Here is a 17,307-nt window from a genome sequence, read left to right as displayed (position 1 = left end):
CTCAGGAGATAGTTTAAGGATTAAGAAAATAGACTAAAGACAATCATAGCTTATTGGACTTTGTATAATGTTTCTCAGCTATCATATACAGCAGTTCTCATTATCTGACCAGCATGTGATCATTTGTGTTTTCCAAACTTAAACACCAAGCTCCATGCAAGTTTCTCCAGCCCTGGATTGCATTTAAAATAAGGTCACATGTTCTTGGACTTTTAATGCGGTTTACATCTGATAGATATCAATGTTCATTATAATCCTTAAGACCGAAATGTGTTGACATAGGAGAACAGTGAAGGGTCTTTTTTGCCAGGATTCTTTTAACGAAAGAAAATTAATGAAAAAGCAGCAGTAACTTTTTAAAGAAAAGGGGGGACTGAAAGGCCTGTGGAAGATTCTGGAAGCAGAATACTGGTCTATGTATATTACTACATGACTAAATATATTCAATACAGATAGGTCTGTCCTGTCTTATAGTGCAGTTCTTTGTGTCTATGTACAGACCTGTTCCTATGTTATCTATATGAATACATACACATTAGGTATGACATTTCTGTATTAAAATACAGCTGAGTCTTTTCTTTATTCTTCACAGATGGAGTGGAGGCAATTCACGTAAGCTATAAGATTACTTAGAATGTATTTATTCTACCTTCCATCACAATCACTGAACACCAGAAGAGATGAACACTATAAATCTCCAGAAAAAAATCAGCTTGCAAATGTGTTTTTGAACAAAGCTTAATGTTTTATAAAATATCACAGTAAAGTATATAAATAAGCAAATTCCTTTCTGGTTACAGGTTTCAATATATTACACAATTTCTCATTATACTTTCCTGCATATCTTCACAATGAAATTTTATTTTAATCCTAAAAAAATTATAATTAAAAAGTTAAAAATAAAATATAAAGTACTTCTAGACATGATAAAACCTTTCAACAATAACATATTACAGTATCTTATGATAACCACACTATCAATCCATGTTGCCAAAATATACATTGACTTCAAAATGGTAGGAGTATTTTGGAATACATTTCCAAAAAAATCAGCCTGAAGTATCGTAAAGTATTTTGATTATGAAGGTGTTCTAAAAAACGATTTAATGTCAGGGCAAGAGACACAAATTATATGAAAATATGATTTTGCTAGTATTTGCTTACTGATGTGTGTAGAGATTGATAGTACAATAGAATTTTACGTGATCTCAAGTAATGCTTCCTTCTCAAGGAAGCATTATCAAGTTGAGCTGCAGACTAACTGGAAAGTGCTAATGCTTCCTTAAGCAGGTTCTCTCACTGCCTTCAATCCTGTTCCTGTTAGATGTGCTCTGAGTTCAATACAATGTGATTTTCCTCATTTTAAGTTTAGCTTGGGAAGCTAACGTTTCTTGCAAGAATTAGGTTGTATGCTCTGTTAATAGGCCAGCCTTGTTGCTGGGTAACTGAGATGTGGATGTGAAACGGTTACATGTCAGACATGGAACTAGTGTCTGAAACTAACCTCTAAGGTTGACCAATTTGAGCAAATTTAAGGGCTTGACCCTTGTGCCCTCATTATCATGGGATAAAATCCTGTAATCTGGACCCTTTTAAAATTGTTGTTATATTTTTTTCCCCCCAAGAAGTTTTGATATTTCTGATCTCCAGCAGTTCCTATTTCTTAAAACCTAGACAGAGTACCTCTGTATTTTATGAGGGAATAAGAAATGTGTTTTCAATCCAGAAGAGGTAGTGTCAGGAAGATGCACTCAGAAGAACTAAGAAAACCATCAGTCCTGAAGTCCTTTGACGAACAGCATTTGACATAGACTTAAAGATGTTAAATCCATTCATGACTGCTCAGCCATTTCATATGGATAATCTACAGGATTTACAAGTATAATCTACAGAGGGGATTTTGTGACAAAAATATTAAAGGACATTGTCTTTCTCAGCAATTACAGACCAGAGAAAAATCATGTTCTTAACCTTCTTATGGGCTACAAAGTACACTGAAATACTCTTTGGTTTTTATAAGAAAGGAAGATAATTTTCCAACTCCAAAGTATTTAACAAAGGAATCACGTTGTTTTCTGTATTGCAAATAAATATTTAACTCCAGAATTATACCATTCAATACTCAAATGAATTTTTAGGATTAATTCTTCAATTCACTCTGTGAAATATGAGTTTATACATGAGATTTTACTTTTCTTAAGTGTTTTGGGGTTGCTTATCATTAAAAGTTTTTTAGGCATTTGAAGACCTATCGCAAAACAATAGACTAAAAAATTCTGTGGATTTTCTTCACAAGCAATAGCTGCTACCTATTAGCTAGTAACCAAGGTTAAATTAAAAAATTATTAAGTAAACAGAATTTTTTACTAGTAAAGCCTGGCACATAAAGCACAATAAAACCCAACACTTTCTAATTTTAGACAGATATACAGCTAAAATTATTATGTGGCTTTAACGGCTACCCTCTCTGCTGCTAATAGATTTAGCTAATAGATTTAGCGGCAGTTTAAAACCCAGCATAACTGCCATTTCAACGCAGTCACTGAGGCAAAGGGCTCCCGAGTGGATGCTCGTGCCGGGGCACCCTTGCTAAAGCCGCAAAAGCGCAGGGAGAGAGAGGGCACCCCAGCCCCTCCCCTAGAGCAGGAAAGAGTGGGAAAGGGCAAGCTGCTGACAAGCGGCAGCTCTGACTCAGCATGGGTGGGGACAGGAGTGACTGCGGCCAAACCATCTCACCTATAAAAGCAGCCCCCAGGGAGCGTGAGCGACCAGGAGCGCGGCAAACAGGGTGTGGGGTGTCAGAAGAGCGTGGCACATCAGTTTTCATGGCAGTTCGTGCAGGTGGGGCATGTGGGGAAGGTGCAGTCGCCTTCCTAGCTCTAAAGGGAAACTCAGCTAGTGGTCATCGCCCTCCCAGGAGAGGACCTAGCAGCTATGGTTACCACTCTCCTGAAAGCCGTCACCAGAAGGAATGTGGCGACACAGACGGAGCTCCTGCACAAACATGCAGCCATCCAGGTCTCCGGCTGCAGGGAGTGCCTGAGCCTGTCACTTGTACCAGAGGACAGCAGAGACGGCAGCTGTCTTCGGTGTGACCAGGTAGATGATCTGCTCAGCCTGGTGACAGAACTGAAGGAGGAAGTGGAAAGGCTAAGGAGTATCAGGGAGTGTGAGAGGGAGACAGATTGGTGGAGCCACACCCTACCATCCCTGGGGCCAAGGCAGCAGACGGAGGCTCCACAAGGAGCAGAGGATCTCCTACCCTCTTACCAGCAAGCAGAAGGAGGGGACCTAAGAGACAGGGGGGAATGGAAACAGGTCCCTGCCCGGGGCAGCAGGCGAATCCCCTCCTGACCTCCCTCACCTTCCCAGTTGCCCTTACACAACAGGTATGGGGCTCTGGAACTTGAGGGTCAGGCATGTGGTGAGGCAGATGAAGGTCCAGCCAGGGGGTTGCCGAGGACAAGTCAGTCAGCCCCACGCATTATGACTGCCTCTGTTAAGAAAAAAAGGAGGGTAATTGTTGTAGGTGATTCCCTCCTGTGGGGAACAGAGGGCCCAATATGCCATCCAGTCCCATTCCACAGGGAAGTCTGCTGCCTCCCTGGGGCCCAGGTTAGGGATGTTACTAACAAATTCCCCGATCTGGTATAGCCTTCCGATTATTACCCACTGCTGGTTATACAGACTGGCAGTGATGAGGTTGCAGAGAAGTCCAAAAGCAATCAAAAGGGACTTCAGGGCATCGGAGTGATTGGTTGCAGGATCAGGAGTACAGGTAGTGGTTTCCTCTATTCCTTCACTGGCAGGGAAGAATGCTGAAAGGAACAGGAAAACTCAGCTGATTAACAAGTGGCTCAGAGGCTGGTGCCATTGGTGGAATTTTGTTTTTTTTTGATCATGGGGAGGTTTACATGGCACTGGGCCTGCTGGCAGCAGATGAAGTTCAGCTATTGCCAAAGGGGAAAGGATTCTCGCTCATGAGTTGCAGGGCTCATCAAGAGGGCTTTAAACTAGGTTTGAAGGGGGAAGGGGATATAACCAGGCTCACTAGAGAGGAACACAAGGGTGGCATGGAAACATTGGGGATGAAATCGATACCCATCTCAAGTGCATCTACACCAACGCACGCAGCATGGACAATAAACAGGAGGAGCTGGAAGCCCTTGTGCAGCAGGATGGCTATGACTTAGTTGCCATCACAGAAACATGGTGGGATGACTCTCATGACTGGAGTGCTGCATTGGATGGCTATAGGCTCTTCAGAAGGGATAGACAAGGAAGGAGAGGTGATGGGGTGGCTCTGTATGTCGGGGAGTGTTTCGATTGTATAGAGCTCAACAATTGTGATGATAAGGTTGAGCGCTTATGAGTAAGGACGAGGGGGAAGGCCAACAAGGCAGACAGCCTGCTTAGAGTTTGCTATAGACTACCCAACCAGGATGAAGAGCTAAATGAAGCATTCTATAAGCGGCTGGCAGAAGTCCCACAATTGCTAGGCCTTGTTCTTGTGGGGGACTTCAACTTGCTGAACATCTGCTGGAAATAAAACACAGCAGAGAGGCAACAGTCTCGGAGGTTCCTGCAGGGTGTGGAAGAAAACTTCCTGACACAGCCAGTAAGTGAGCTTACCAGGGGAGGTGCCTCACTTGACCTGCTGTCTGCAAACAGAGAAGGACTCGTGGGAGATGTCATGGTCAGTGGCCGTCTTGGGCTTAGTGACCATGATACAGAATTTTGAATTCTTGGTGACATAAGGAGGAGGGCCAGCAAACAACTACAATGGACTTCCAGAGGGTAGACTTTGGCCTGTTCAGGACACTAGTTGGGAAAGTCCCTTGGGAGGCAGTCCTGAAGGGCAAAGGGGTCCAGGAAGGCTGGGCATCCTTCAAGAAGGAAACCTTAAACGCACAGGAGCGGGCTGTCCCCATGTGCCATAAGACCAACCAACAGGGAAGACGTCCGGCCTGGCTGGACAGGGAGATTTGCTGGGACTCAGGGAAAAAAGGAGAGTCTACCACCTTTGGAAGAAGGGTCAGGCAACTCAGGAAGAGTACAGGGATCTTGTTAGGTCATGCAGGGAGGAAATTAGAAAGGCAAAAGCCCAGCTAGAGCTCAATCTGGCCACTGTTGTAAGAGATAATAAAAAATGGTTTTACAAATACATTAACAACAAGAAGAGAGCCAAGGACAATCTCCATCCTTTGCTGGATGGGGGGGGGGGGGGGCAACATTGTCACCAAGGATGAGGAAAAGGCTGAGGTACTTAATGCCTTCTTTGCCTCAGTCTTTAATAGCCAGACCAGTTATCCCCAGGGTATTCAGCCCCCTGAGCTGGAAGACAGGGACAGGGAGCAGGATGGAGCCCACATAATCCAGGAGGAAGCTGTTAATGACCTGTTACGCCACCTGGATGCTCACAAGTCTATGGGGCCAGATGGCATCCACCCAAGAGTACTGAGGGAGCTGGTGGAGGAGCTTGCCTAGCCACTTTCCATCATCCATCAGCAGTCCTGGTTAACAGGGGAAGTCCCTGATGACTGGAGGCTTGCCAATGTGACGCCCATCTAGAATAAGGGCTGGAAGGAGGATCCAGGGAACTACAGGCCTGTCAGCCTCACCTCAGTGCCAGGGAAGATTATGGAGTGGTTCATATTGAGTGAACTCAACAGGCATGTGCAGGTCAACCAGGGGATCAGGCCCAGCCAGCATGGGTTCACAAAAGGCAGGTCTTGCTTGACCAACCTGATCTCCTTCTATGACCTGGTGACCCACCTAGTGGATGAGGGAAAGGCTGTGGCTGTCATCTACCTGGACTTTAGCAAAGCCTTTGACACCACCTCCCATGGCATTCTCCTCAGGAAACTGGCAGCTCATGGCTTAGGCAGGTGTAGTCTTTGCTGGGTAAAAATCTGGCTGGGTGGCCGAGCCCAGAGAGTTGTGGTGAATGCAGTTAAATCCAGTTGGTGACCGGTCACAGGTGGTGTTCCCCAGGGCTCTGTTTTGGGGCCAGCCTTGTTTAATAGCTTTATCAATGATTTGGATGAGGAGACTGAGTGTGCACTCAGTAAGTTTGCAGATGACACCAAACTGGGTGGGAGTGTCGATCTGCTGGAGGGTAGGATGGTCCTGCAGAGGGATCTGGACAGGCTGGACCAATGGGCTGAGGCCAACTGTATGAGGTTTAACAAAACCACGTGTCAGGCCCTGCACTTCAGTCACAACCCCATGCAACGCTAAAGGCTTGGGGAAGAGTGGCTGGGAAGCTGCCTGGCTGAAAAGGACCTGGGGGTGTTTGTCGACAGCCGGCTGAACATGAGCCAGCAGTGTGCCCAGGTGGCCAAGAAGGCGAACAGCATCCTGGCTTGTATCAGGAATAGTGTGGCCAGCAGGAGCAGGGAGGTGATTGTGCCCCTGTACTCAGCTCTGGTGAGGCCGCACCTGGAATACTGTGTCCAGTTTTGGGCCCCCCAGTACAAGAAGGACATTGAGGTGCTGGAGCGTGTCCAGAGAAGGGCAATGAAACTGGTGAAGGGTCTGGAGCACAAGCCTTATGTGGAATGGCTGAGGGAACAGGGATTGTTTAGCCTGCAGAAGAGGAGGCTGAGGGGAGACCTTATCACTCTCTACAACTCCCTGAAAGGAGGTTGTAGTGAGGTGGGTGTTGGTCTCTTTTCCCAAGTAACAAGTGATAGGATGAGAGGAAACAGCCTCAAGTTGCAGCAGGGGAGTTTTAGATTGGATATTAGGAAAAATTTCTTTATGGAAAGGGTAGTCAAGCATTGGAACAGGCTGCCCAGAGAGGTGGTGGAGTCACCATCCCTGGTTGTGTCCAAAAATGTATGGACGTGGCACTTTGTGACATGGTTTAGTAGGCATAGTGGTGTTGGGTTGATGGTTGGACTGATGATCTTAGAGATCCTTTCCATCCTTAATGATTTGCTGGGTGTCTAGCTACAGATTATTTATGTGATGATTTATCTTCAGTATTGAATGCCAGTAGTTGGTTATCTACTTCTGGGAGAAACTCCAAGAGTCTACTCTAGTTGAGTAGAGTTGGGTAAGACCTGTTTAAAGGACTCATTACAACATTACTTGAGTAACCAATGGCTACAGCAGTATCAGCTGCACCCAAGTGTACCAGGATATTCACATGCCTAGCATTTGTTGGGAGATTATAATCTGGATGGTTTCAATCTCTGGGAACTCCTCTCAAAAGTGTATGGGGATATCAAATTTAAATACCTTTTCTGGGAGGTCACTGGCCTCACGGAGTGATAGTTGTTTAGACTGACTTTTTGACATGGAAGGACTTCCAGTGTCGCCAATTTCAGACTTAAAAAATTTGCATCTTAAAAACACAGTCAGCAGTCCCAAAAATATGCTGAAATACTTTATTTCTTAGACAGGTCCACATTCTTTATCCTACCTGTTTCAAAATTCCATATTACAAAAGATTGCAAAACTATAGGCTTCAAAATGCTGGTGCTTCAAGCAAAATGCACATTCACTTAAGTAGGTCTTTTCCAACCTAAATGATTCCATGATTCTATGATTCTATGTCCAGAGAGGGATTATTCTAGTTTTGCAGACAGATGCATGCACATAGAATCATAGAATCGTCTAGGTTGGAAAAGACCTTTAAGATCATCCAGTCCAACCATTAACCTACACTACAAAGCCCACCTAAACCAATCAAGGGTAGACTAGACCAAACCATATCCCGAAGTGCCACATCTACCTGTTTTTTGAACACTTCCAGGGATGGTGACTCCACCACCTCTCTGGGCAGCCTGTTCCAATGCTTGACCACCCTTTCCGTAAAGAAATTTTTCCTAATTTCCAGCCTAAACCTCCCCTGGTGCAGCTTGACCCCATTTTCTCTCGTCCTAAACATCTTTCTCACTTTGCAAATGTGCTTGATGCGGCATGTTTAATGTATAATATTTAATACTAACAAAGAATCTGAGGTGACAATTTAAGAATTTAATTGGAGTAAAATTATTTTCTTCCTAAAATCACAGATTTTTTTTGTTTGTTTTTTAATAGAGGACTGCCAAATAAGATCTTGCTATCTGCAAGGAACTTATGGCATTTTTTTTCCTCTGCCTTTGCTTTGCATATTTTGAGATACACTTGCCATAATCCTTTCAGAATTACTTAGTTGGTGGGTGGAAAATTCAGTGCTTGCTGATACCTATCTTTCAAAAAAGGAGGTAAATTCCTTAAGTTGCGCTCCCTCATAGTGGATCACAATTGTCATCACAGCATGTGATGTACAGTACTGTATAATTATATTCAATATGCATGTTTCTGTAGGACACTGCACACATTTCAAATAACCAATATAAATGTATTATAGCTTATAATTATAACAATTTTTATATTTCTTTCAACTGTCGAAACCCTAATGAAACTTACAAAAAAATGTGTATTACTTCATTTCATAAATGGTTATTAGAATAATATTTTCTCATTAAAATATAATTTTATATTATTATAGAAGCAGCTAGATTTTACTCATTTCTTTTTTCCTTTAGGCAAAAAAAGGGGGTTTTGTTGAGAAGATGTCTGTCATATAGGAGAATGATCCATAGTTATTAAGATATAGTCTTTTACAGAAGCCTGAAAATGCTGAATGGAAACCATCAATCTCTATGAAATTTGCTCCAAATGTGTAGCTCGGCACATGTACTCTTGCTCTTGCTATGTCTTCTTTATTTTCCCAGTGTCTTTGTTTCAATTAGCTGTGAAAGGATTGATTCTGTTGGTGTATTCTTGTTATCACAAAACTCATTTAACAGAAGAAAACCTGTATTATAGTCCTGTGGGATGTTGCAATAACTAATGTTCCTTCTGGAAATTTGGAAATGAGAATTTGTTCACCTTATTCAGTGTTCTTTGTTATATTAATGGAGGAATAATTCAAAAAAGCACATGAGAAGAATTGGAGATGTCTGATTCTAAGATGATAAATATAAAATTTAAGTCAGATTCCTTTAATATTTTAGAATTTTAGTATTAAATAGATGATCCCTAATGTGTCTTATTTCTGAGCTCTGGCACTCCTTACTGCTTTATAGACATTAAATTTATCCTCACCCACTCTTTCTTCACTCTGTGAATAGTCCTGCGTATACAGAGTGTCTGATAATGGTAAATAGACAGTGTAGTCAGGGAACTCATTTTGCTAGCTCAGGATGTAATTCATCTTATGCTTAGGTGTCACTACAATTTGCCACTTTCACATGTTTCTTCTTCATCTACCTAAGGTCTTATTTCCCCAGATCACTCCCAGTGCTTATTTACCTGTAGAGAAAGCTCACTGCAAAAGTAACAAGAAAAGATAAATTCAATAATAAATAAGGCCAGACACATCCACTACTTCAGGATCAACTTTTATTGGCCTGCAAACTATATGGTATCAAGTGCAGCAGAAGATGAAAGGACAACTGGCTGCTTCTTTGAGAGGAGAGCTCTGTTCATATGAAGAAAAGTCGACATCAAAAATAGTGGAAAAATAGAAGGCAGAAAGTGCATAAACCTTCTGACACCACATACCTACCTTTCTGTTGCATGTAGTCCATTAAACCGCTGGAAATGTTTTAGAGCTATTGAATAGCTGAGTACTGTACCAGTCTCATGTTCAATAGTGTTAAAACCCATGAAAACAGACTTTCTGCTCTGCGTATTCCAAGCTGGTCAATTTTTGTGTTTTTGAGATGTACAGAGTAGCTGCGAAACTTGTGACTAGCATCATTTCAAAGGAAAACAAATGGAAGGAATTGTGTTTCAGTTAAGCTGGGTATTGAGTATAAATCCGCTATAAAGTTTAAACTCAGAGAATTGTCTCAGGTAGCCCTCACAGCAAGGAAGGACTTGTGCTACACAGACACAAAGAAGATAAGATCTTGCATATTCAAATCATCATGAAATTATATATGTCAGAAACATCATTGGGTTGTATCTGGACAGCAAGCAGAGTAAGAATGAAGGCTTTGTATCACACTTAGCATTTGGTTTTTGTATTAGTTTCTATATGGGACTCAATACATTCCTTCTGAAAATTTCATTGTGCTGGATCTTTGGACCTTAAGACTGAAAACCAGGAAATTGTTTGCAAGCTTATTTAAAATTTCAATTTACTTGAGAATAGCAAACTGAGTATGAAGACTGACCTATCCTGCAAACCAACAGAACTGAGGTGATGTTATGAATGTCTATGCACATATGTTAACAAAAACACAAGGATTTCCTCTGAGGCTTTATGTTAAATGGTTTCTGAAGGTACTTTCTTAGATAAATTAATTATTGTAAGTTGATCTCTTTTCTTAATAATGGGTGATAAATTATGTGTACCCTTGTGTTTTCTTTTACTCATTTTACAGTAACAGCACCATGTGTTGTTTTCTGTTGTGCTTTATTTCATTTATAGTTTTCATCTAGCTAATTTGGCACCAAGCTGCATTTTGAGGCAAGGATACCCTATTTCCCTCCTTTATTTGTATTCATTCTGCATCCATAATTGTGAGTGCCAAGTTCCTCTTGAAGTTGCTGGAGATACAGACAGAAGAGGTATGCTACCTGACTTTAGCATTCAAGTTCTTAATTCAGAATTCTTTCAGTAAATTTGTGTTGATTTTTTTAACTGAGAAATCGTGGTAAAATTAGATCAATTTCAGTCTCTTTTGTCATAATTTTGCTCTTAAGTACTTGATTTATTTTTAGTCCCTGATTTTTGTTTACTGCTGCAAAATTTCTCAAGAAATTATCCATTAAACTACTGTTAAAATATCTGTTCCCTGTTTACAACTGTTTCTTTAAGACGGCCTTCAGTTATGGATTTATTTAATTTCCTGCATGAAGTCTGAAATTAGGGATTAATTGTAATTAACATCTTGAACCATTCTTTATGAGATAGATAGTTCACAGGATGTTGAAAAACTGACACTGAAAACTATGAGGCCCTACGGAGCAATTACTAAATCAGTAGGTCTTTTGATGTCCAAGGTTCAGTATCTTGTCCTCACTGAACCTGAATTACACAAATTGAATTGTTTACATTGAATTATTTACAGGTAAAGAAACCAACAAGATATTTGAGAGGAGAGAATACTGAAAGCATCCTTTCTCCAAGTAACTATGCTTCAATTATTTGAAATTGAATTTAAGTGTTACATATTTTTTTGTAATCATATACATGTAAACAAAGCACTCTGAGACCTATTTCTGGATGAAAAGCATTTGCTCTGTGTGTTGGAAGAGATACCATCAAGATATGATGCTCTAGCCTGAAATAAAGGACAATTTGAAGCTGATGGTAACTGTTGGTGATATGCCACACGGCATGGTCCCCAGACTGGAGAGGAGAAATGTCCCCAGCACATCAGTGGCTTTGACTTGGGCAGAGCCCTGGGTGGGGATGTGGCCCCGTGGGTCTCCAGGTACAGGGACTGCACAGTGCCTCTGCCAGAGGCTGGGTAGAATGAAAAACTGTTCTCTTCACACCAGAAGTGTTTTATTCCTAAATTCCCAGAGAACTAAGGAAAGGGATAGTGGCCTGCAGTTAGCTGGATCTCCTTTTTGCTTCTTGGATGTGAGTGTTTCCTTTTCTTTTCTTACATGTGTTTTGTCAAGAAAACCTAATAAAATTCCCATCAGCTAGTATAAGTCAGAGATTTTTTTCCCAAGGAAAAAAAAAATACAAGTCATAAACCAGTTGGAAAATTGTATTTTGGAGAAAAACAGGGTTTTTTCCTCACCATCTTTAATTGTGTTCTGGTAAGACTAAAACAAGAACAGAAATAAAATAAAACAAAAAAACCCCACCATGTCCTGGCCTCCTAAACAGAAATTAACAATAAGATTCAGCAGATTAAAGGATGGTAGATGTTCCATCGCTGCCTCAAGGAGTCACTACATTGATCAGAGCAAAGCTGTATCATTGGGATTAAACAGGTGTTCAGTCCAGGAGTCCATAAGAGAGTTCCAAAAGAGTCACTGTTCTGCATGAATAGGTCTAAAAAACTGGCGCACTTCTCATGCTCTCCAAAGGGAAGACCTGCCTTAGTTACATTGCCATTACTCATGATGAATAAAGACACAATATACACTTATTCTAATTATCAAACAAAACCAGCCAGTCAGTCCTACCCCTGCTATCCAGACAAAGGCAATTTTAATTTTATGCCACTCATTGCAGGCTAGTGCAGAGTGAGGTAATAAATAGGACCCTGGCATGACATATGTGTTGCCATCAGCTATAAGTCCTTAACAGGCTTTTGTTATTTCTTGCTATTCACAAGTCTTGCTATTCAATAGTCTTGCTATTTTGAAAAAGTGGCTACTCCATACTTGCAATGGTTAAATCCCAAATTAATTTCACACTCCAATACACAACTCTAAAAAATAAATAAGGATGGACTCCTAAGTGAATTATCTTGTCGTTGTTTCTTTGTTTAGTAAAATCACTATTGAAAATGCTTGTCTCTGAGTTTTCAATGTTGTCTTCTGAAGTTTGAGTTCAGAAGATCTGGCTCATATTACAGTCCTCCACATGACTGTGAGTAGCTGCCTTGTGGGAGTTTAGAAAGTGCCAGGGAGACTGAGAAAACTAAGCACCTGCTTCCCACTGTCTTTACGGCAGCTGAAATTAAATTAGAAAAGCAGAGTCATGGTTTCTACAGTCTCCCTGTATTGTCCCAAACTCCCTGCACAAAATAACTCGTTAAAAAAAAAGTCCCCCAAATATCTGTGCAACCAATATTCTGAAATGCTGGCAAGTGAATCTTTAGCATGTTTACAAAAGTATTTTGTGTTGCTGTGACACAAATGTCTCAGTCTTTGTTGTGGTGAAAATTTGAAAACTAACCCTTTTAACATCAATCTATGTTTATGGACTTTTTAATTTCTCTCTGGTAATAGATAGCTGAAATTGCTGTTCATTCCTGTCCTGTGTTTTAAGTAGTGTGCTGAGGAAAAAGGCTGATCAGTAGGCTACCTGGAGTAGAATATCTTTAGAAATAATATTAGATGGGGAAAAATAATTCTATGGTTTTTAATGTGAAAATAATAGGTAAAAGTTTCTTTTAATTTCAAAAGAATAAGTCATGCTCTGACTTACAGAACTATTGTGATTTAACCCTAGCCAGCAACTAAGCACAACTGAAATCTTTCCACATATCTTGCAGCTCACTCAGGGATAGGGATCGGGTCGTTACCATGTCATTTATGGGTTCTGCCTCTTCCTCCTCCTGTTCTCGTGATGGCCCTGGTTCATCTTCATCCCTATCTAAATGAGCTGATTTTCTTGTGTATTCTTTCTTGTGTATAGGGGCAACCGATACCAGCACGGGTTGGTTCTCTGGTTTAAGCATAGTGCCTATCGCCTGGGGTTGGAGTAACTGCAGTGCCTGTTGTGGGGGTTAAAGTAGCTACAATGCATGTGGCCAGGGTTGGAATAGCCACAGTGCCTGTTGTGGAGGTTGGAGTAGCTGCAGTGTCTGTCGCGGGGGTTGGAGTAACCGCGATGCCTGTGGTGGGGGTTGGAATAACCACAGTGCCTGTCATATTGTCATCAGATGCAGAGACCTTCTCTTCCCCTTGAGGGTACTGAATAGTGTTGACCACAGCTCAATAGGCATGGGCCAGGCCCCAGCATGTTGCAGTGATTTGTGTCTCTCTGGAGGTGCCAGGGTGACAACATAATTTTTCCAAATACTTTACTAGTTCTTCAGGATTCTGCACTTGTTCAGGGGTGAAGTTCCAAAACAAAACACTGGAGGTGCCCACTGCCCTAGGTACTTGTCCATACTATCCCACTTACCCTGCCACTCATAACTATCCAGCCTTGGGGCAGATCTCTGGATGATATTCTTGAATTGCTTATTAACCTTCGTCAAAACTCAAACAATACTCCCAAGAAGTATCAATAGAAGAATCTTAACTATCCAAGGATGTTCAAGGTACTGAAAAGTTATTGTAATGAAGGAGGAAACATCATAGAAGAAGGTAGCGAAGGTGCCATTCTGTATTTCCTCCATGAAAAACCTCTCAGAGGAAGAGGTATAATTGCTACTTCTCTCCATGAGGTGGTAGCCGAAGTACACTAATGGCTTCAGTACCAAACCCAAATAACAAGCAATGCTCGGGGTCAGTATTTTAATAACAAATGTCCCAGGCAAAACATCACTAATAACTGCAGAGCACAGCAAACTGCAAAAACCAACACCAATCTTTAACATGTACAGCAAAACAAAGGAGTGTGGTGCAGATCAGATGAAACTAATATTGTGAATGGCAACTGTTAACAGATCTCTTAATACACTCTGGTTAATCTGTTATTATCTCAACCCTTTGAGCCCCACTCTGGGTGCCAAAAAGGACTGTTGTGGTTTAACCCCAGCCAGCAAGTAAGGACCATGCAGCGTCTCACTCACTCCCCGTGCCCCAGTGGGATGGGGGAGAGAATCGGAAGGGTAAGAGTGAGAAACACTCCTGGGTTGAGATAAGAACAGTTTAAGAATTGAAATAAAATAAAGTAAAATAGTAGTAGTAATAGTAACAATATAATAATAATAGAAATAGTAATATAGAAAGCAAGTGATGCACAATGCAATCGCTCACTACCTGCTCACCGATGCCCAGCCAGACTCCAAGCAGCGATTGTTGCCCCCCGGCCAGCTCCCCCTATTTTATATACTGAGCATGACATCATATGGTATGGAGTATCCCTTTGGTCTGTTTGGGTCAACTATCCTGGCTATGCCCCCTCCCAGCTTCTCACTGGCAGGACATGAGAAGCTGAGAAGTCTTTGACCAGTGTAAGCAGTACTTAGCAACAACCAAAACATCAGTGTGTTATCAGCATTATTCTCATCCTAAATCCAAAACACAGCACTATGCCAGCTACTAGGAAGAAAATTAACTCTATCTCATCCAAAACCAGGACAAGAATGTAGCTGAGTTTCTAATGAGGGTGAATATGAGAGGCTGTTTGTTATAGTTACCTTCAGTGTTGGATGAAATAACATACAATAAATTTTCAAATCATCCAAAATGCTTTCACTACCATATTTCTTGCAATGTGAACCTTTCAGAATATTTACCAGATATAATGTCTTTGCTTAAATCACTTTCAATCAATTGAATGGCTTAACTGAAGAAATGCTAACTCATTGTTCAGAATGCAATAAAAGATAAATATTATCTATTCTTGTTTGGTGTGGTCAATTCTACAGCTAGAACTGCCTGGGGGAGTCACTGGGCATGTGTGATTCTTAATCCAGGGTGTAAAGGAACATATTTAAGCATACAAACATTGCCTGTCAGTCAACCCCTGTAGTACAGGATCTGGGAGGAGAACTGGGACTCTCTGGAAGTCCCACCTGGAGAGATCCCAGGACATTTAATCAAATGCTTTGTTGTGAAGGTGGCAGGGGTTCAGTCAAGCACTTTGTCTCAATCTGTTGGTTGTCTCAAATCAGTCCATGGTCTCATTTATGTAGGGACTTGCTGGGGAGTCCCTGGACCACCCAGGGACTAAGTATGGTGTTATATGTGTACACAGACCACAGTTATAACTATAGCACAAACCTGAAATTCATCCTTCTATCACAGTTATATCTTAAATGCTATACATCCTGCAACCTGTGGAAAGATAACAAGAAGGCTGTTGCCCACTTGATATCCATAGCCTGGGGTTAGGACTCTGCCTGTTTTTTCAAAGACTAGAAAAAGATTGTTCTTCTTTAATATGACTGAAGGAAGTTTGGAGCTATCTCAGTCATTTGTTTTCCTGAAAACTATGTTCAGATCCTCCCTTGCCCCTTGAGGAGATCAACCTACATTCCTCAAGAGAAAAGACCAAAATACAGGCTATAAATTATTCTTGGGTAGGAGCACATTTTGTCAGTCTTCACAGTTCATATAACAAACTTTGGACTGTTAATTATATAGAAATCAATGTCAGAGTAGGAAAGACAGCAAGTAACTGGAAATTCAGAAAAGAAGGAATCTAGCAGCTTCAAATTTCAGGTTGCTTGATGAAGTTAATGTGAAACATCTACTGCCCAGTATGCACCCACAGTCCTAGAGGGAGGCAGCACCACAGTACCCCTTGCTGCACTATGTGTTCAAGGCATGCGTCAAGCTACCAAGCACTCTGAAACACGCCAGGTGGAAATGGAGAAACACATGTTTAATGAACTATAAAATACAGTTCATGAGCAATGTATTTATTTCTTTAGGTGACTGATTAAAGAGGATCCATGTGGAGATTTTCAGAACTGCTTTTTTAAACTTGGAAGATTTTATTATATGTATGTCCTCTTCTGGGTCTTTAACTGAACAGGGTGTCCAGCGGGAGACTGTTTCACTTTTTTCCTTTCAATGTTCCTTAACTGCAAATGAGTTAGGTAATTCATTTGATGATGTGCAATTCATTAGGGAACAGTCACCCAGATTGTTAAGGAAGGCCAATCAAGAGTGAAAAAAAATGTTACACCAAAGTCTTTGTACACAAATTTAATTTAATTTTTGATTATTTAACCTAGTGCTTTCCCTCTCATCTTTCCATTTGTGCCAGCTCCATCTAGTTTCTATAATGCTAATAGAATAGAAAGACCTAAGACATCTAAAGTTGATATGAGCAAATATCTAGAAGAGATTTAGATACTGTTTTTTCATGCATTTACATTTTCCTACCCCTTCTGCAATACTCAGATGTTAGCATGCACATAGATTTCACTGCTGCTTCTCTTCTAAGCTATAATTGTTTGGCTCTTGCATTTGTGTGGCTTTAAGAGAGCTAGTATGTCTTTCATACAATCCGTCTAAAATTCGGCCCCTTCTGCACATCTTTTTTCTTTGTTTGATTTCAAACACTGGAGGACATCAATACAAGGCTTTTTTATGAGTTCTAGTCAGGGTTTTTCTGACTTGGAGAAATTGCTGCTCTGATTATTTTTTTCTCTTTTTAATTTTGTATTTTATGACAGGATAAAGCCCATTAGTCAAGGTCAGCATGGTTTTCACTGAGCTTAAACACAAGATGTTCTCGGCCTGTGGATAAGGTAAGTGCTATTTTCTTTAACTTGGCTGCTGTGAATGCAGACAGAAAATGGTGATTTAACTCAGGGAAAACAGCATTACCACTTACATCATTTAAGCATTCGTTCACTGCCTGACAGTTTTTAAGTTCCCATTCTATACTTGAGTAGTCACTCTGTATTTGAACAGCAGTGCCAGAACTATCTTGTTTTGGCTTTTGGAAGCTCACACATGTTCATATTTCTCACTGAAAATTGC

Source organism: Pelecanus crispus, chromosome 5 (genome assembly GCF_030463565.1).
Source record: "Pelecanus crispus isolate bPelCri1 chromosome 5, bPelCri1.pri, whole genome shotgun sequence".
Lineage (NCBI taxonomy): Eukaryota > Metazoa > Chordata > Aves > Pelecaniformes > Pelecanidae > Pelecanus > Pelecanus crispus.
This window is presented reverse-complemented; position numbering follows the sequence as displayed.